At 47.0% G+C, this 20191-nt stretch overlaps 1 protein-coding gene across 8 annotated transcripts in view; it reads left to right on the top strand.

Moving 5' to 3' along the window:
* The window catches only part of TET3 (tet methylcytosine dioxygenase 3), a 79569-nt gene that overhangs the window by 19145 nt on the left and 40233 nt on the right, over positions 1-20191 (top strand). For 2 of the 8 annotated variants that reach the window (XM_088152055.1, XM_088152053.1), the window contains one exon: positions 10591-10792. The exons of 2 other annotated variants lie outside the window; for them this stretch is intronic. The gene's annotated coding sequence lies outside the window, so the exon portion shown is untranslated. Of the gene's footprint in view, positions 1-175; positions 5800-10590; positions 10793-20191 lie in introns of all 8 variants that reach the window. 4 more of the 8 variants (XM_088152051.1, XM_088152049.1, XM_088152052.1 and 1 more) reach the window with 4 other exon arrangements.

The following is a 20191-nucleotide window of genomic DNA, read 5'->3' as shown; positions in this document are numbered from 1 at the left end:
GTGGGTGTGTTGCTCTGAGTTTCTTGGCAACTGCAGAGGGACAGATACTGGACCCACAGAAAGGCAGACCAGGTTGCTTGAAGCTTTTCCTGGGCTTGTTTGCACTCGCCCCTTGTTCCACTGCAACGCATAATTATGCTGCTTTCTGAAACACGTTTTGGTCATGCTTTCCCAGGAGGTTCTTCCCTGCAAGTCCCGTGGAGAAGAAGAGGTGCAGTCTTGCATTTGTTCAGGAGCACATGGGCTAAGGACCACGCCCATGGTCATTTCTGTGATATCAGCTCAACAGTCGACCTTTCTCCTGCCCAATAATTATTTCTCATTAGCACAATCATTCTACCAGTTACTGTTAATCATATTCACAGCATTTGTATTATATTTTTTAATGCTTAATGTTCACTCCTGCAGCAATAAAAGCTCGGCAAGCGATGGGACTGTTCTGGGGCTCCCCTAATGCCACCTAATTAATTAATATAGAGTACTTTTCATTTGGGCAATTATCCTACTCCAGATAAGCAAAATCTAACATATTGGAAAGGATACATCCTGAAGAATTCTGGAAAATTCCATTTCACTCCAGCTGCCAGGAACACTAGAAATCGATTCTGGTCCAGAGGAATAACTTGTGGGAAACTGTTGGGCCACCGCTGCAGTGTCTGAAATGGGTGGACCAGAAGAACATAATGTTCTGGACTTCTCTAGAATATTCTGTTTCTGGGCTGTGTTTGCATGCACTTTCTCAATGAAGGGCAGGAAAGTGATCAGGGGCTTGAGAAGGACTGAAATAATAAGACCCTGCAAGGTCTGTAGTGCCAGAGGGACCTGGGACAGATCGGATGACTGATTCGTGCTGCTTCTAGTGGAGCACTCATCCTGAGGCAGGGTTGTGGAAAAACTCAGCTTTAAGTGTTCCAACATTTAAAGAAGAAATAGTGAGGCTGTTGTCTAGGAAAAGGAATAACTCTTTGTAAACAACAAACTGCACACAGATGATGATAATGCATCATCCCTTAAATGTAGCATTTTTTACAATGGATTTCAAGTTTCATTCACCTTTCAATGGTCTTGTAGTTAATTCTTACAAAGAACCAGATAACATGATTCAGGTTTATTACTGTCACTGGAGCCTATGGCTTGAAAGAGCAGTGGCTTCCTAGGGCCCCCCAGAGAGCCCATGGATGACATGACACATCCCGGTTTGGGCAGGATCCATTCCAGCCAAAGGAGGCACGATTTTGGAGAGCAGGCACTGCCCATTCCACTAAGCTGCTGTGCTGAGTTGAAGCATGGGCATCGTACAGAATTCCAGGTATATTGTTTGAGCCCATGTGAATACTTCAGGAATGATTTTATTTCCTATTTCAAATTTTTTGGAAATGCCTTGATTCACCCTGGTTTTGCTTCTGGCTCTGATCATTTATGGAGTCAAATTTTGTGCTGAATAAATTATACTGCACTGGTATATTTATTTATTCAGGCGGATTAAGGAAGTCATATCCAATTTCCAAAAATCCAGGTTGCCTTATTTGCATGCTATCCAATTTGCTTGCAGATTATGCAAATCAAACGTTTGTGTAACATGTGTCACTTGCTACCAGTTGTTTTCGGTCTAGTGGTACGCACTAGAAACAAATTCTGGGGTGCAAGCAGTGGAAAGACATCTTATTTAGTGGGTCTACCATGAAAGAGTTGCCTAGTTCACAACATGAATTCCTTCTAAGCTGGATAAACTAGCATGGAAAGGATCGTATTTCAGTGTACGGAATTTGCTTTTTTGTCAGAAAAAGCCAAGACTCCAGTGTCTCCAATTATAAGACCCTGCAGCATCTATTGCCGGTCAATGGTAATTTCATTTTAGAGGAAACTGGCATTTCAGGATTCCAGAGAAGGCCTTATTTCTCTCCCAGATGCTGAATCCATGATAGACACATGCTAAAAGCAAGCATCCTTCATGCTGGCTCAATGAAAAGGAAAGGCCTACACTAAGAGGTTTGACTGGCCAAGTTAGCAAGAAGCGGTTGAGATTTATTATTCATCGTTCCACATCTTCTCAGTAACAACAGTTTATTAAGTCTCAAAAGTTGCTATAAAGGAAATTATACAGGAGTGTTTTAATAATCTTGATTCCATCAAACCTACCCAGTATTATTTCTTGCATTACCTTAATAAAGTTGGGCCATGCCATGCTTAGCCTTGCAAAGAGAGACTTGAAGGGGGATACATCAACCCTCTTCAAAATCTGAAAGGAAATCACAGGGAAGATGATCCAAACTGTGCAGAACACAAAACAATGGATTTAAATTATAGAAAAGCAGATTTGATTAAATGTTGGACTCAGTGTGTGTCACTGACCCCAATGGCAGTGGAACTAATTCTCCAGAGACATGCTGGTCTTCTCTTCATTAGACGTGTACAGGCAGAGGCTGGACGGTCATCTGTCCGGTATACTTGCATTTGGATTCTTGCGCTGAGCATGGGGTGGGGCTTGATGGCTTTTGGGGTCCCTCCCAGCTGTAGGATCCAGGTATTGCAGGACTGAATCACAAATAGTAAAGACTTTTATATGGATAGATGCCTGAAAGCTTGTTTCAGAAACAATGGTCAGCTGGAAAAATGCATGAACAAGAATGTGCCAGAAGAGGGAAGAGAACTCTCTTTTCCCTATTCTCCCTTATAGCCAGGAAGATAAATAAAAGTGAGGTTAAATTCACTTCAACAGATTTATGGCTTGACATTATGTGTGAAGTAGGAATTTTGATTAAAAGAAACTTGCTAAGGAAATCTTGGCTTGCTTCTCTACTTCAGCATTACTGAACTCCAGGTTTCTAGACTGGAAGGCAGCCCTTTCTTTCCCCATGTGGGCCCCTAATTTCTTACAGTGAATCTGCTCTAATGCTGGACCAGGTATTTTCTTGGGTCAGGCACAAGGCGCAGGACCATAGCAGTATTGGATCCAGTGCTTCTTGCATCCTGTTTCCTGCCTCCATAATCAGGATTTCCAAAATTCAGAAAGAGCCAGCCATGGATTGGGCGTAGGCATCCAGCATGGGGTGCCTCATCTCTAGAGAGTGTGGTCCATAGAATTGCAGACTAAGATTGCTCTTTGATGATAGTTCCTGGTTCTCGTTTAATGACAAATCAAGACGCTTCTAAAATGAAATGAAATTCTGCTTTAGCCATCTTTCTGGTCACACGAGAAGAGCAGAGGGGTAGTATGTGAGGCAGAGGCTTTGCACAAATTCACTTGTGCTCATATACAAACACTGAAAATACAAATTAGCATGATGTGCAAACCATACCAGTCATTGATTTGTGTATTGTATAGTTCGTATTCACAGTACTACATGGTGAATAAAATGCTGGGTGGCTGATTGTTGAGGACTGCCTTCAGACTGGATTAGCTTGAATATTTAGAGGTGCTGTACAAATATGAAGTATTATTACTGGGTAATTATTCGCTAATAATTTAATGATTTTTTAAAATTTCAGAATATTCAAGTATTATTCAGGTAATATTCTTTCTAACTGTTAAGATATCACACAGTGACACATCAAACTAATTGTATCTAACAGCATTTAAAAAAACCTACAATGAACATTTTAGAAAGCTGTCCTGACATCCTTTCTAAAAGGGGAGTGAGGACCACTCCCAACTTCAGAGAGTGAATATTCTGCCGCTTGGGACACTATCGGAGGAAGCAGTTTCTCATCTGCTCCAGCACTTGGGTCCCCTGTAGCCTGGCTCACAAGGGAACAGGCGGCCTTTCAGAAAGTTTTAAAATTAAGTTCAGCAGGTCATTGAACAGAAAAGGATGAGCAACCAGCCCGTGTCTTGCAGTATTGTTCCTGAGATGCAAGACATGACCACAAACCCATGTACCTAATTCCAGTGGTGGGGCTTTCTCACTTGCCCCAGTTGAAACTTGGGATGTGCTTCATAGAATTGGCTGCTCTGAGTCATGATGAATGTCAGCAGCCTTTGTTAGTTCTGAAAAATTCTGTTTTTTTCATGCACTTGTAGTTGCTAAATGGTGCTTCTCTAGCAGAGGTGATGCTTCCTGCAAGGACATTCCCAGCTGTCCATCTTAACCTTTCCGGTTTTTGACTTTTGGGGATGCTTGTTAACGTTTGCTTAAAGTGAGATGCCCTTCTGCTTCAACCCAGAACCTCAAAGGTCAAATATCTGGGCATTTCTGAAGGGCACATAAATGGGCACTCCTTTTGCCATTTTACTTTCTGAGGAGGCTATTATTGATGTGGAGATAAAACACTGCAGAGCAGTGGTTTTTCTGTTGGTGGCTGGGAGTTATGAGAATGGAAGCACCTGATCCTAGAGCTGCCATTCCAGTGTGTTCAGACCAGTTCTAAATACTTCCTTGGTCAGGTACATGCAGGGGCCATCCAGTGCTTCTTGCCTCCTGTTCCCTCTCTTGCCTGCTTGGAGGGTTTTGCAAGATCAGAAGGAGGAGGGGACTTCCACACGCATGTTGCCTCAGCTTCAACAGGAAGAGCTGAGAGGCTGGGAGTTGAGAAAGCCCCCGCAGCTCCAGCAGTGATACGTTCTGCAGCTGGAGCCGCGATGGGGCCTAGAGTGGGCCAGCCCAGCTGCAGAAATGCTGCTGTAGACCCTCCGCGTTTGGGAACATGAGTATGGTGCGAATCCCAGATCTGTATAAATGTTGTATGTTGAGTGGCCCAGTGTTGGGTAATGTTGTCAAACAAGCCGCCTCAGGCGTGGGTGTGATAGTACTCACATAGGCGTGTATATCTTCCGTGTCACAAGTAATCCTTGAAATGTGGGCCGGATGTTAAAAGCAGGTCTTTATTTTCGTCTACCAAAAGCTGAAAGGTGGCTTCATTTGTTTACTGATCAACTGCAGGTTTGAAACACAGTACACGGATAGTAACATGCAATTGTTGGATGGATAAGTTTGACATTTCACTGCAATAAAAACGTTGGGTTCTCATTGGACAGAACGGGAAAATACGTCTTCCTCTTGCCTCGTGAGCGAATACGTTCTTTTGCTGTGCTAAATTTACTTGGATTCCGTCGGTGAGCAACCGACGCCGGAGCCCTGAGAGCCCTGACTTCTCAGCCCTGTGAATGTGATTGGAGGCCTGGCTGAGATGATGCCTGGGTGGAGCGATTCCACAGCGCGAGGGTTTCCAAGTTGCATCAGAGAGAGAAGGTCAAGAGTGGGAGGCACCGGCGCCTGTGCTCGCTCGCCCTGGCTGCGGGGCTGCAGCGCGAGGAGCCCCGATGGCTCAGCGGCATGCTCCCGGAGCATGCGCTGCAGGGGGCCGCTGCCGGGCTCCTGTGCCGCTGGGGCTGAGCGGGTCACCGGAGGTGGTCCCGAAGACCCCCGCAGCAGGGGAAACCCCCTGGGCTTCGGGGAGGGCTTGGCTCGCGCGTGCCGCGAAGCGGGGACGCAGCCCTCTAGACGGAGCAGCGGAGAGGCGCAGGCCTTCCTCCTTTGAGCCTGCCGGGGTGTGGCTCCCTCCCCTTCCAGGGGGGAAAATCATCTTCCTGCCTCCTGCAGCAGGCCAGCCTGCTCTGACTCTGTGCAGTACCGCAGCCATCCTGGCGATGTACGTGCAATGTGCGGGAGGCATAATGGCCCCCACAGCTGTTCGGAGAGGGGAGGGGGGGGTCTGTGTCGGCTGAATAACTAGATCAGGGTTGCCTCCGCCGCGGCGGTCCCTCGCTTGGGCTAGAGCGCGTTTTCTTCTCGGCTCCTCCATGACTGCCTCTCCTCCTGCCTCGCCGTGCATGGTTTTCTCTAGGCGAATTCTGCAAACGTAAGTGCTTCCTTTGGGTGTCCTCCCCCTCCCCGCCCCGCCGCCGCCGCCGCCGCCGCCTGCCTGCCTGCAGCTTTCCAAGATGTCTGTCTGCCTCCTTTGTGTTACCGGAGAGGCTCTTCGGCGGCCGTTTTTGAGCGACGCAGCTGCCTCGCGCACGCGGGCTGGCTCGGCCTCCTCCGAGCGGAGGTAGCGAACCTGCCGCGCGAGGCAGCGGCCGAGGGGCAGCCTGGAGCCGAGGCGGTCGCGGCTGCAGCGGGGCGCGCGGTGGAAGCGCCGCGCCGTGCCGCGCGGACCGTCCGGGCTCGCTCTCCGTCGGCGTCCGCGCGTTAAGGCGAAGCGCTGGTAGCGCTCGGCCCAGGACGCGAAGGGCGTGGAGCGGGCCCTTGGCGGGGGCGAGGCGCGAGCCGCGAGGGGCGAGGGCTGCCCCGGCCGTCTTTGTTTCGGAGCTCGCTCGCTCGCTCGCTCGCTCCGTCCGTCCTGCGGGTACGCGGCGGCGCTGCCCTGTAATTCCAGTCCGCCACAAAGGACTTCTAACTTTTCGGAGGCGAAGTCAGAATCGTTGCCAGAACGGGGGGCGCGGGCGGTTCCTATTAGCGTGACTGGTCTTTCTTCTGAAAAAACGTAAAATGTTAGTATGGGAAAGGAAATGCGTAGCCTTTTATGTTTTCATTTGCCTTACAAATTTTCTTCTTTTTCAGAAGGAAACAGTGGGGAGAAGTGTTTTATTTTAAGAGAGAGAAACGACTTGGTCTTGTTGAATTATCTGGGGCCGTTTAGGGAAGGGGAAAATGCCCAGCACCATTGATCTCTGTCGTGGGATCTGCGTTCCCTCCCAGCAGACCTTTGTCTGCAGAGGAGGAGAGGAGCCCAGGGCTGTGCTGATGGTGGAGGTTTTTTTGCAGGGGGTGGGAGAGAGATGAATGCACAAAGACTCCAGTGGGCCCTGGCTGCTGCTGCGGCGGCTCTGTTGAGGAGGAGGAGGAGGAACAAAGAGGCAGATCACAGAAAAAACATGTTAATGGCGACTTTATAACATTTTCTAAAAATAGTAGTCACTCACAAATAATGCTGTATTTAATATTTGGTGAGTAAAAACTAAATTGTAATTCTAAGGCTGCAAATATTTGCTTCATTATGTTGCCAGAACTGGACTCCGGGTTGCAATTTTGTTGCAGACTAAATACATCATTAAAACAACAGCAGTACGTATGTTTCTTCCTCCTCTACTTTTGCTTCAGCTCAAGTACTCAAAGGAGAATTAATTTTAAAAATACAATTGCCTCCTTTTGAGGCACAGAATCCTGGAACAGCGCTTCCAGACTTGTAGAGCATGGTTCAAAACTTTGTAAAGCTGTTGTATATGGAGAATTTACTGAGATTAAATTAAAATACAGTGTATTATTATGGTGCAATCCATGTTTCATACACAGACTGAGGGTTCCTCAACATGGAACATTCGGAGCACATGTAAATTGATGTGCAAATGTAAAACCCTTTGTGTGTAGCCGAGTGTCATGCCTCATGGCAGCAGGTTTGGGAAATCCCTCTTATGACTCATTTAAGGAGAAATTATGCTTTTCCACAAGATAGAATTGCTCTTGGTGTAGTTGGCTAGATACGCCTGACATGGACAAATTATGAGTTTGGATTGGATAGTGTTACTGAAGAAGTCCACAATTTTCTATGGTTCTTTTATGTTCCTGGTTTACAATGAATTTCAAAAGGAGTTGGATTCCTCCCAGAAAGCACTTCAAGTCTCCAAATTCCAGGCTTGTCAGGAAGAATCTGGAGGCTTCTTAGCACATGTTTGCTAAGAAGGAGCATGAACATGGGGACCAGTTGTGTGGAACCTCTTCATCTTGAATCTGTCAATCCCATTAGTTTTGCTCCCATTTGAATTTGAGGCATTGAAACAGAGAGAGGCAATTGATTTGTCTAAAAAAATTCTCCTCTGAGCTTGTCTGTGGGGATTTGAACTGAGACCTTTCAGATCCAATCATAGTCAAGACTTCTGTCTTCTCAGTGGGGGAAATTCTGCAAAAACTGGTACTTTCTAACTTGTTCATAAATGGCCTCTATTTGGGTAGGTGGTGAGGTGACCAAGCTTGCAGATGAAAGTAAAGTATTCAGGGTGGTTAAAAACCAAAAGTCATTGTGAGGAGTTCTAGAATGATGTTTTAAAACTGGATGAATGGGCAACCAGAGGACATATGTGGTTCATTTGTGATGTACATTGGGTCCAAAAAAAAAAAAAACTTCACACACAGAGTGAGGGTGTTTGAGTCATCTGTAACTAATCAGGAAAAAGATCTTACATTGCAGTAGACAGCTCATTACAAGTGTAATGTATGTATCTGCATGTTGCACATGAAAAAAATGAATTCCATTTTAGGAATAATTAAGAATGGGATTCAGAACAAAACTGCAAAGACTAATGCCTTTAGACAAATGTACAGTTATGTCCATATCTGGAGTATTATGTACAATTTTGGTGTCCATGTTTGAAAAAGGATATAATAGACCTGGAAAAAGTATAGGAACGACTAAAAGATTGGGGGATTCTAACAACTTCCCTACAACAAAAAGATAGAATATTGGACATGACTGAGGTATATAAATTTTTCCATGGCCTGGAGAAAATCGACAGAGTTTTTCTTCCTCTCTTCAAACACCAGGACCAGGGACCACCAGTGAGGTTGATTAGAAGTAAATTTAGAATAGATAAAACACTTCACCCTGCACAGAATTAGTCTGTGGAATTTATTCCCACAAGATCTGGTGGTGGCCACTAATCTGGATGGCATTAGAAAGGGATTGTACAAATTCATGGAGGACGGTGCTTGAAGATTCAGTGTCGCTCTGGGTTGGGGACAGCATTCCCCTACATCCCAACTGCTGGAGAACAAAGGCGGGGGAGGAATATGTTCATAAGCACCCTAGAAGCACTTTGAGAAACGAACAGGTTTATAAAGGGTCTCATCCTCATCCAGCAGAGCCCTCCATCCCTTCCCCTAAGTTACTGTGTCATTTCTGCCAAGGCTGTTGGTGAGTCCAGTGTTGTGGTCTACAGCAGGCGGTCTTTCAGTCCACGTGGGATGGAGCCTCGCTCTTTGGCCTGCCTTGCGCTGAGGCTCCCTGCTGCAGGTGGCTGTGCTGTACCCACGGAGGAGGTCCTTCAGAATCCTTCCCCATGTGATGGAGAGGCCTACACACGTGGGGAAAGCTCTACAACACGTCCCTTGCACGTTGAGACCTACACACAAACTGTATATATCTTATACCCCATAACTTGCTGCAGCCACGCCCTGCATACATGTATCTGAAACTGATGGCCGTTCTTTCCCTGCCCCTTCCTCTGTCGTCTGCCCTCTGCCCAACTTTAAGCCCACAAAAACCTTGTACCATGTACATAGTCCAAGGTGGATTCTACATAACAGTTTGGGCTCTTTGGATACCTCTTTGTACAGGAGGGGAAGGAAGAGTGAGGAGGAGTGCAGTCAGTCGCTCCCAAGCTCCCCCTTTGTGGGAAGGAACAGGCAGTCATTCTCCAGGGTAGCTCACTGTCTCTTGGCTACATGGAGGAAGAGAAAAGCGGGAGGCCTTAGCTGGATGGAGAAACCAGATGTTTTGCATCCTTGTAGTAGGTGGACAAATCAAATCAACAAAAGTGGGTTTGAGCTAGGAAAGCTCACCTTTTTCTCAAGCTTTAACTCTCTTCATTCTTAATCTCGGGGCTCCCTACTTTGTGGTGCTGATCCCCTAATAAGATAAATTATGCTGTGAGATTCCCCTCTTTCCCTGTGTGCCGATCTAATGCTTTCATTGGGATTAGAGTTGGGCAAGAAATAAACATACCACTTTAAATAGTTTAATTTTAATCTATATAGCAAATATAGCAATAATTGAAAGTTGAAATATTACAAAATGAAAATCTTTTCACTGGTGGTAATAAAGCAATCAAATGTAAAAGTGTATTTTAATGGGAGGGCTGAGCTCACTTAATTTTGGATAATTTGGGAGTTCTCAAATTAGGGGTCACAAGCAGATTTGATAGCATTGCAGATTTTTGGGGGGCTCCTGCACAGAATGCAGGAGCCCAGCTGGAACTTACTCCGGATCTGCCTGGACAAGCAGCCATCAGATTGTCCAAGCAAAGTGGAGAGACAGGCCAGAGCTTGGTCTGATGGGGCTCCAGATCTGTATGCTTGGGTGGGCAAGGGGACCATCTACAGACTGAACACAGGAACTGTGCTTCCAAATTGTGGGCTTCTGAGAGTCCCGCCTGCAAGAACATCTCATGGGTCATAGCAGGGGTGTTACCTAGCCAGTTTGTCAGGTTCATGCTAAACACTTGTTAAATTTTGTTTGGAAAAGCAGGGAATGAGAGACAACTAGATTTCTCTCTCTGTTTGTTATAACTTACACATACACACATTTTCCCACTTATCAGTGGTCCCTTGGGAGTAAAATAAGTGGTCTTTTTTCCCTTTCTCAATCTTAAAATTACAAAGTCCATCTGATGGCCTTCCTTTGCTGCTAATGCTTCCACAGCCACTTAATCGGCCTGTTGTTATTGCTCTGCAGTGTAAAGGACCCCGTGAGCAATGGGGCCGGATGGTGCATGAGAGACTCCCAGCTTTCAGAAGTGCCCAAACTACTGCAGTCCCACCCACCTGCGATGCTGCCAGGAACACCTTGGGAAGTGTAGTGCAGATGTAGCTGGGCCCTCTTTCCTTGGAATGTGGGTTATTCCTCCTTCCCCCTTATCCCTCTTCTTTTGCCTTTCAGGGGATCGAAGGCAAACATCAAACAATTCTGAAACTGCCTGCAATGGCATCGTTAGAACCAGAGGGAGATTCACATCCCCAGCCAGACATTCCTCTGTTATCAGTTGGTAGAACAGCCTCCTCTGGCAGGAGCCTTGAGCAAGAACAGAGAGTTCTGAGAGAAATTGGATTCTGAAGGGAACCACCCAAAGGCCGGGATTCTGGTAACCGTCACTTCTCAATAAATCTTGGCAAAGACGCACTGGAAGAACCTTGCTTTCAGCAGAGGTGGGGTGGCCAAGAGCTTGACCTCACCAAACTTACCTGAAGTGAAATGTTCTGGCCCACACTTCTGGTTGCGCCCTCAGGGTAGTGAACTAGTTCTTGTGTGGTACATGACAATCTGAGTTTAAGACCCCTGATCTAAATTGGATTTTTGTTGTTGTTATTTAAAATTCAGCCTATTTGACACAAATGGTCCGTCTGCCAAAACATTCAACTACCAGTAGGGGAACAAACTCCTTTGTGGTGATGTGTGTTCTCCCACTGTGGTTTTTGGACAGCGACACCCGCCATCCACGCTGGAGGCCTTCTTATGGGCACCTCCTGGATGCCTTCTAGATGTGGGCATGTTTCATGGGCACTGTAGTCTCTGCCATGTAGGGGAGGGTTGCTAAAGGATAAGTTCTTTCGTTTTCCATCACTAGCACTAAAAAGAAGCATTTTTCTTGGCTTCTAAAAGTCCGAGTTCTTAGAGGGGGGAGAAAAGCAAATCGCTGGTCTCCTCTTTTCTCTGAACAGGTTGGTGCTTGGATTTGATTTGTCTACGTGCAAGAACAGAAGAATGTGTAAAGGTTTCTCTCTTGGCTGCGTGTTTGGAAGGCCTCCCTGACAGCTACCTGTGTGTCCCAGCTGAGGCAGCTGAGGTCCTTAGTCAGTGGTTCCCAAACTTTTCTGTGCCCCAGACTCCTAGGAAATGTTTGATTAATGTTCGCACCCCCTACAAAAGTAACATCACATTTGAAGATGAAGAGGTCTAATTTCTAATGTGGGTGAACAAATTGAACTTAACAAAAAAAGTTTTTAACTCAGTGCATAAAATGGTCTCATCCCCTGAAATTCCATCTCGCACCCCCTGGGGGTGCAGGGACCCCAGGTTGTAACCCCTGTGCTTAGTGATGAAGGCTGCCTGGAGAAGGTCCCTGCTTGGCTGGGTAGAAGCAGGTTGGACGAAGAGAAGGCAGCCGTGGACGAGGGCAAAAAGAGGGAGCTGCAGCAGCAGGCAGGAGTAGGCCCCTTGAATGCCTCTTCCCTCTGCCCAAGGGTTTGCCCAAACCTGTAGGCAGTGTAGGTCCACAGTGCTTCCCCTGGCAAGTTTCCCTGGCATGGCAACTTTAAAAGGAGGAAAAGACCTCCTCCTCATCCCCGTTGGTCTGCAGATTGCACTTGCCTCCACTTTTCTTGGGTAAGCTGACAGGCGGCTGGTCCAGGCAGAGTGGGGGCATGTGTGTTCCCCCCCAGCTTGTGACCCTCTCAGGTTTGCTTATGACCTCCTGAGAGGTCACAACCCACAGTTGGAGTTCCCACAATTTTTTTATGAGGGATCCTGTCAAAAGCTCTTGTTTATGTTATTGACTTTAAGCGGTGAAGACCATGAGGAACTGGGTTAGAATTTTGAAAGCAACAAGAAGGGTGTTTGTAGCAGAGCCCAGAAATTTTGCTTTGAAATTGTTGCATAAAATGGCTTTCCAGCCCTTGATGGTTTTTCCCCTACATGTTAACTTTAAACATTCACCCACACAATGGTTTTGCTAGCATTTCTTCCCTCCTGCCTCTCCCATTTGGGAGGAAACATCTCAAGCCCTTTGAAGCCGCTGGAAGAGTGGAGGGGAGTGTCTTTGCTGGGTTCCTCGGGCAAGCTTCCCCCAGACGTGATGGCTCAGATGTCTCCCCGCAGCACCTTGGTGGACGCAATCAGCTGCTTGTACCACTAATCCCCGCTTAGGGCATGGAGCAAAGGGCTCCTCTCTAGCCCCCAGGCGCTCTTGTTGCGTGCCATTTTTTGTAGGGTAAACCAAAAACTGCTCTTAGGCCAGAGGCTGAAAGAGGGTGCCCTTAACAGTTTTCCTTTCTTGGCAACAGGAGGCTTTGGGGCCTGAGCTGAAGCGGCTGCATGCAGTCAGAACTATGCACAGGTGGGCATTAGCTAAGGGGCACTGCTTCTACGAGCAATACCAGAGTGGGTTGCTCTAGTAAAGCTGTGCGTCTGTCCCAGAAGGAAAATATCTGGGCCTACTCAGTTTCTGAGGAAGACCACGCATCTCTTGGTTACTTGTGGGAAGAAGATAGAAAGTAGCATAAGAATGAAATTCATTGAGATGCGTGAAACAAGCAACCTGCGAAGAAGAAATGGACCTTAGGATTGCTCAACTCAAGAATTCTGTGGTAGTTTAAAATTGACTCCGGCTGTCTCTGCTCAGATGATGTGGCCAAATCTTTTTTTTCCCTAGCTCCAAACCACTTCGTTTGAAATCAAAGCAAAGTTGATTTTTTGTTTTGCAACAGTGAATATGTGGATGGGGTCAGTTTTCCCATTGGCTTCGCATGTGGGTTAAAGAGAACCAATGACCACTTAGAAAAGAATGCCTTGTTTGGCAAGAGCCAACATAGGTCTATCAATGGGTGCGGTTGGTGCACAAGATGAATCGGTGCAAAGGCCCCCCTAGCCACAGCTGCCCCCTGCTCCTCAAGCAGGAGTTGTGAGTCCAGGAGGATCCCCAAATTGAGAATGAGCTCTGTCCAGGGGAGTGCTACCTGGCAAGAGTCAGAGATGACACCTCACCCTATCTAGGGGGACCAAAAACCCAAAGCCACTCTGTCTTGCTAGTTGAGTTGCATTCTTCCCCATTCAAACTCTTACATCCTCCAGACACTGAGACAACACTGGGACAACATCATTTAGTTGGCCAAAGGTGGAGATGTATAATGATGAAACCGCACTCTATGCCACTGGATTACCTCCCTAGCAGTCTCATGTACATTTCAAAGAGGAGGGGAGACGAGCCCTGGGGCGTCCTGCGTTGCAGGGGCCTAGGGTTTGACCTCTCCCTCCATCAACACCGACTGCAGAAGGATACCATGGTTGATGGTATGAAATGCTGCTGAGAGATCCAGGAGCGCCAGGACAAGCACACCTCTCCCATCCTGAGTCCTCCAGAAGTCATCCACAAGCATGGCCAATGCTTTGTCAGTGCTGTAACATGGCCTGAATCTTGACTGAAAAGGGTCCAGATAATCATCTTCATACAGGGCCCTCTGAATTTGAGCATCTACCACCCTTTCAACAACCTAAAAAAGGGAAGATTGGAGATTGGATGAAAGTTGTCTAACATAACCAAGGATGGCGTCTTGAAAAGGGGGTGTACCACCACCTCCTTCAAGGCAGGTGGCACCACCCCTTCCTGCGGTGAGGCATTCATCATTGCTTAGACCCAACCCCATGCCACCTCCTGGAAGGTCTTGGCCAACCAGAAGGGCCATGTGTCCAGGATACAGGTAGCTAAGCTCACAGCTGTAAGGACCCTGTCCACTTCCTCAGGGTTGACTGGCTCTAACTCCTCCCAGATAACTGAGCACAGACGTGTCGTGGTCACTTCCAGCAGACCTGCCCAGCCTGTACCTGGTTGGTATCTCTCTTTCACCAGCAGTGCTCTAGGCAGCTCTTGCATTGCTTCATCTCCTGCAGGATCCGTGGTCACAGAGGGTCTGCATAGGTGCGATCCAATCCACCAAGGGTGCCTTTCTTGAGAGTGGTCTGTCTCCATCTCTACCACGCTGTCTTCTCTTACCCTCTCCCCTCTCTCACCACCCCACTCCCAACCTAAAGTGACCCATCCACCCAAACAAGCAACGGGATAGAAAAGTCTACCTCCAGGGTTTCTGGAACCCACCCGCCCCAGGCCCTCAGCAGCGCCTCCAACCCCCATCACCATCAGACTCTGCTCAGTAGGCAATCCAGCCAGAACCAGTCCGCACTCTAAACAGCAATTCAAGAGAATATCCTCACTGGTCCAGATCTTCTCCCTCTGGCCACCAGCTGCTACGAAGGGAACCACATCCGCCAGCTGTGGAAGCTCAGCTGCAGAGCTCGTGTCAAACTGCCCAAATTCCGATTCCAAGATGGCTGCTGGACCCTGTGGCCAGTCAGGCAGCAGCCATGGGGTGCAGGCTGGTTTTCCCACAAGACCACTGCTCTGGTCCTGCTCCTGCTGCTGCTATCCACCCGGGCATCCAGGTCCACTCCCACTCCCAGGTCTCTATAGCCACAGCCACCTTGCTGTGGTAGATCAGCCCAACCAACCTGCGCCAGCTATGAGGAAATAAGGCCACTGCTCTTCCGATTTTGTGCTCTCCAAACTGCAGCAGGTTATCAAATTTGTAGATGACACACTGACAAGGGGAAATACCAAACACTTTAAAGGTGTGTATCAAGATTCAGGAGATCTTGATGAGCTGGAATAAAGGGTAGACACCTGCAAATGTATTTGCAACAGGAACAGATGCAGAATCCTACATCTGGTAGAAAAAATCAGAGGAGTATAGGAAGAGGGAGGCCAGATCACAAGCTGAACATGAGCCGACACTGTGATGTAGTTTCAGAAAAAGCAAATGCAATCCTAAGCTGCATCAACAGAAGTATATTGTCAAGTCCAAGAGAAGTAATTTCTCTCTGTCCTGAGTTGGCCAGACCTCACCTAGAGTATTGCATCCAGTTCTGAGAGTCACATTTTAGGAAAGACATGGATAAATTGGAGTGTGTTCCAAGAAAAACATCCAAGACAATAAGAGGGCTGGAAAGAAAAGTGTTCAAGGAGTGGTTAGAAGTACTGGACATGGTTAGCCTGGAAAAAAGAAGGCTGAGGAGATAAATAGCTGGGTTCAAGTGTCTAAAGGACTGTCAGTCAGAAGATGGGGCACGTCTGTTCCCAGCGGTTCCAGAAGACGGGGCAACAAAGGGTTTAAAAAGCAAGGAAGCAGGTTTTGGCTGGATATTAGGAAAAATCTCCAATAGTAGGGGCTATTTGCCAGTGGGACAGACTTCCTCAGAAGCTGGTGGACTCTCCTTCACTGGAGGTCTTGGAACAGAAGCTGTCAGGGATGCTGAAGTGGCAGATGCCTGCACCGGGCAGGGAGTTGGACCAAATGATCTCAAAGGTCTTCCCCAACTCTTGGGTTTCCTAATTCTGGGCCCCTGTGCTTCTGTCCAAGGCAGTTGTTGGAACCCCCTCCCCTCTCCTCCCCTCCCCCCACTGCCTGGCTTTTGCAGGCCTGCTGAGGAGAAGGAGAGAACTTTGCCAGTTTCACCCCCATTTGCTTAGCCTGGGCTATTTGTGCAATGAAGACTTGCAAGGATGTACAAATATAATAATACTGTTATTAATAAAAAAAGCTAGACAACTCCTGACTCTGTCTGAACGTGGAATTTTTGGAGTCTGTCGGCATTGCTTAGCACTTACATCCCCCTCCCCCCTGATTCAGAGACTACTGCAGTCATGAGTAGAAATACGAGGAAATGCACTTGGTCGCAGAAGTGCTGATCTGGGGCAATTTATTTGTTTATTTATTTATTTAAAGATTTATGAGGCCGCCCAACTCTGACAGTTAAGTTTCTGCCGTTTTATGCAGTACAAGATGTCATTGCTTGAAGGGTTGTTTCTTCTTTTTCTTTCTGACAAACCGTCATCCCGGGCATGCTTCCTATCGCAGCAACACGGGGTAGCAGTAAAGAGGAGGTTTATGTTTCTCCTGGGCTGGTGGCAGCTCTTGGGGGAGCCGATTGGATGACGTGTGTATTTGTACTCTCCTGTTGGTCAGCTACAGAGACCCCTGATTGTCTCATGGCGATCTGAGTTGCAAGGCTGAAAACACTGGAGTGACTGTGGCTCAGTTTCAGACTCTTTCAGAAGGATTGGGGAGAACAGATGGGGGTGCGTCTATGCTGAGGCTCCCATGCAGGCTGGTTTGCATTTCCTGAATCTCTTCTCTCGCTGAAGGATATGGGGTGCTGGAACCTATTGTTGGGTCCAGAACAGAATTTCTTTTAGACATTTGGGTCCTGGATGGATCACCAAGAGGCCCATAATTCTGTTTTCAGCAGTAACCGCAGAGTTTTATCCTCCTCCCTGTTGCCTGTCACCAAAATCATGACATAGTTTATCAGAGGTGTTGCCTCATGTCTGAGTTGATCAGTTGAGTTTCACCTGTCATCCCCTGAAGATGCGAATGAAAGACCCTGGGACTTGTTTCCCCACCATGTCTCTTGGTTAGTAAGGGTTGGTTGCCAACAATAGTTTTGAATTCTGCCCTGACAGTTACTGTCCTTCATCGTGTAAGAATGATACTTGCTTTCTCTAAGAGTCCATTGTAGAAGCACTATCTCAACCACTGTTTAAATCTCCTTTCCTTAACCAAAAATAGGAAGAATTGGCTCTTTTTGACAGAGTAGATGATTTTAGACCAGTTTGAAAGCTGAAACCTGTGTTGGGACAAAGTTGTGGATGTGAACTAGCTGATCTTTTTCTGTTAGTCTTGGTGAATCTTTCTCAGTCGTGTCCAGTAGGTCTGCTCTGGCCCACTGAAGCCCTATATCGGCATTCCCTGATCTGGCATTTGCTAAATGTGTGGGAACAACAATTCCCAGTCTACCCACTACAGTTCTTCTCGGGACTGTAGTCCCAGCTCATCTGGAGGACACCAGGTTTGGGATGTCTGGCTGCCGAATCTGGGATATTGAAGAGACAACTTGAAGCCTGTCAGTTAGAATAAGTGTGAGGTTTGAAACATCCATCTTTTCAGGGTGCTTCTCTGAAAAGATCAAACTTTTTCTCTGATGGTTTTGTGTTACTGTTGTTGGTCATTTGGTTTTATTTTTACTCTTCTTAATTTTGATGGAAGCTACTTTGACTCTTTGGAAAAGACCCTGATGCTGGGAAAGATTGAAGGCAAAAGGAGAAGGGGACGGCAGAGGATGAGATGGTTAGATAGCATCACTGAAGCAATGAGCGTGAAACTGAGCAAGCTCAGGGAGGCAGTGAAGGACAGGAAGGCCTGGCGCGATGCGGTTCATGGGGTCACGAAGAGTCGGACACGACTTAATGACTGAACAACAACAACTTTGACAAATTGTAATGAGGTAGAATGTGTGAAGTCTTCAAGTCAAGCTCATTTTTGGGTGACTTTGTTGACCAGTTGTGTGGTTTTTAGGCAGCAGCAGGGAAGCGGTTTGCTGCGGCCTCTTCCAGTCTTTTTCACTCCTGCTCCCCGGCCTAGCTGGCAGCCCCGGAGTCCTCGGGGAGCTCACTGTCTCAATATTGCCCAGAGCCCCACTTAGCTTTCAAGCCTGAACAAGGTTGACCACTGTTGCTGTTCCTGAGACATGTAAAAGACTGTACATAAATGTGTGTCAGCCAAATAAATAAATAAATTAAATATCCCAAGTATTGATTAGTTTATCCTGAATTTGGACATTTGTTTAGAATGTCTGTTGCCGTGTGTTGTGTTAAGCAATTCACAGAAGAGATGCATTGACCCTCTAGAGCGATAAGGGCAGCGGCTGCTTTGCACTCCTGTGTGGGGACTTAATGCAGACCTGGAGAGATCTGAGGAGATCCTGCAAAAGGAAGGGATGCTGCAAATGTCTGCATCCTTTTCCAGATTATAGTTGGTTGGGAACAGATTCTGTTCTGCAGCGGTCCTGATCTCGCCCTACAAGCTTCCCACCATTTTTCTTTGAGCTCCCCCTCTTTTTCTCCATGTCCCGCTGCCCGCGTTCTTTGAGGTTGCAGAAATTGTCTGGTGTACCTCAGAAGTTCTTTGTCTGAGAAAGCCACTAGCAAACCCTGTTTGTTTGTTTGTTTGTTTGTTTCTTGCAGAGAGAGCAATTCTTAGAATGATTTGTGCAGTCAGGTGGGGCAGTTCCCAACAGGCACTTCATGGGAGGAGGTCTCTTGCTGTCTTGTAAAGTGGCTACCAACCCACAGATCCTTGGGCACATGCCCTCATTCCAGATGTGCACCTGGCAAGTGATGTGCAGCCTGTTAGCAGCAGGTCTGGCAACTCTGTGTCTGTCATCCAAGTGGGCCAAGGGTGTGGCAGCCACCTGCTTTTTCTCCCCAGAGATGCTTAGCATTCCTGCTCAGGTAGGCCTGTCTGTGTAGCAACAGGCCATTCACAGAAATCTGGGCACGTTACCAGGCTTGTCTTGAAAACTCAACCTGGTGTTCCCAAGTATTTCCATAAATTACGGGTGTTTCCATAGAAGTTTTTTTTTTTTTAATCATAGAATGTCTTGCCTTGTTTCTTGGCTTTTATGGAGCGGCTGTTCAGATCTCATTTTCTACTTGGAACCTCCCATCTTTCATTCTTTTGTTCTGTCTTTGGTTTCCTACAAAACTTATATGATGGGGGATCCCCTTTGCTTGGTAGCACTAGGAGCCTCCGTGCCTAGATACACCCAAAGACACCTGTGGGAGAGCCTGAGATTAGAACTTGAGAAACGTGCCAAGGGACAGAGGTAAAAATGTAATAATCAAGTAAAATAGCCATTTGTTGCTGTTGTTGTTGTTCAGTCGTTAAGTCGTGTCCGACTCTTCATGACCTCATGAACCGCATCGCGCCAGGCCTTCCTGTCCTTCACTGTCTCCCTGAGCTTGCTCAGTTTCATGCTCTTAGCCATTCATTACCCTTCTCTAAATCGTTCTCCCTCGTTCTGCTTCAGGGGCAACCTTGGTCCTTCCGGGAGCGCCACAGTTTCTGGGTTAAATCTCCCCACGCCCTGAACTTGCCAATGAGGAACAAACCTCAACCTTTTGTTTAGAATAATACAAGTGACTGGGAACACAGCATTCAAAGTGCCTTGAATGTCCTAAAACACTGTCAGTCTCATGCAAGAGGCAAGACAACTGCATGCTGTAGGGATCAACCTGAAATGGGTTCCATACTGACAGAGAGAAGTTGCATGAGAATCGCATCCTCCCTTGATCGCATTGCTGTGGCTGAGAGCCTCTCCTGTTAGAGAAGCACAAGCATTTGTCTGGTCAGAAATATGGGTAGAACAAGGAAGGCCAATGCAAGGTCTGGAAATAATGCAATTTGGCTCAGGCTCTTAGGAATGATCAGGAGGACAAGAAGCTCTTCCGAATGGGCCTATTAATTTAGATCACACCTGTTTCTGCTTTGTTTCTGTTGTTGTTCTAAAACACTCTTTGCTGGAACATTTTAGGAATATTAACTACTGCGTCCATGTCTTATTTCCGATGTGGTAAAAGAAACATAGGAAAATAATGATATGGCATATATACAGGACTGGAAAAATAGGGAAGTCTCCTAACAGGATCCTAAATCTCTCTTTGTTCGCTCTCATTATAGCTTCATCTTCTATATTTGTTTTCAGATTCTGATTGTAAGTGTTTTAAAGTAAAGGGCAGGAGATAAACTCTACAATGACTATTGTGAAACTGGGCTGCTGGCTTCTACTGATAGCTACATCCTGTTGTCAGCTTTTGTGATATGCTGATAAGATTTTCCAGTGCTCAGATGCATAGGCAGGAAGAGCTCAAAGACAA

This window comes from Python bivittatus, unplaced genomic scaffold (genome assembly GCF_059951505.1).
Source record: "Python bivittatus isolate LINGU-HERP-01145 unplaced genomic scaffold, Pbiv_v1 ctg000680_np1212, whole genome shotgun sequence".
In the NCBI taxonomy this organism is placed as follows: Eukaryota; Metazoa; Chordata; class Lepidosauria; order Squamata; family Pythonidae; genus Python; species Python bivittatus.
This window is presented reverse-complemented; position numbering and strand designations above follow the sequence as displayed.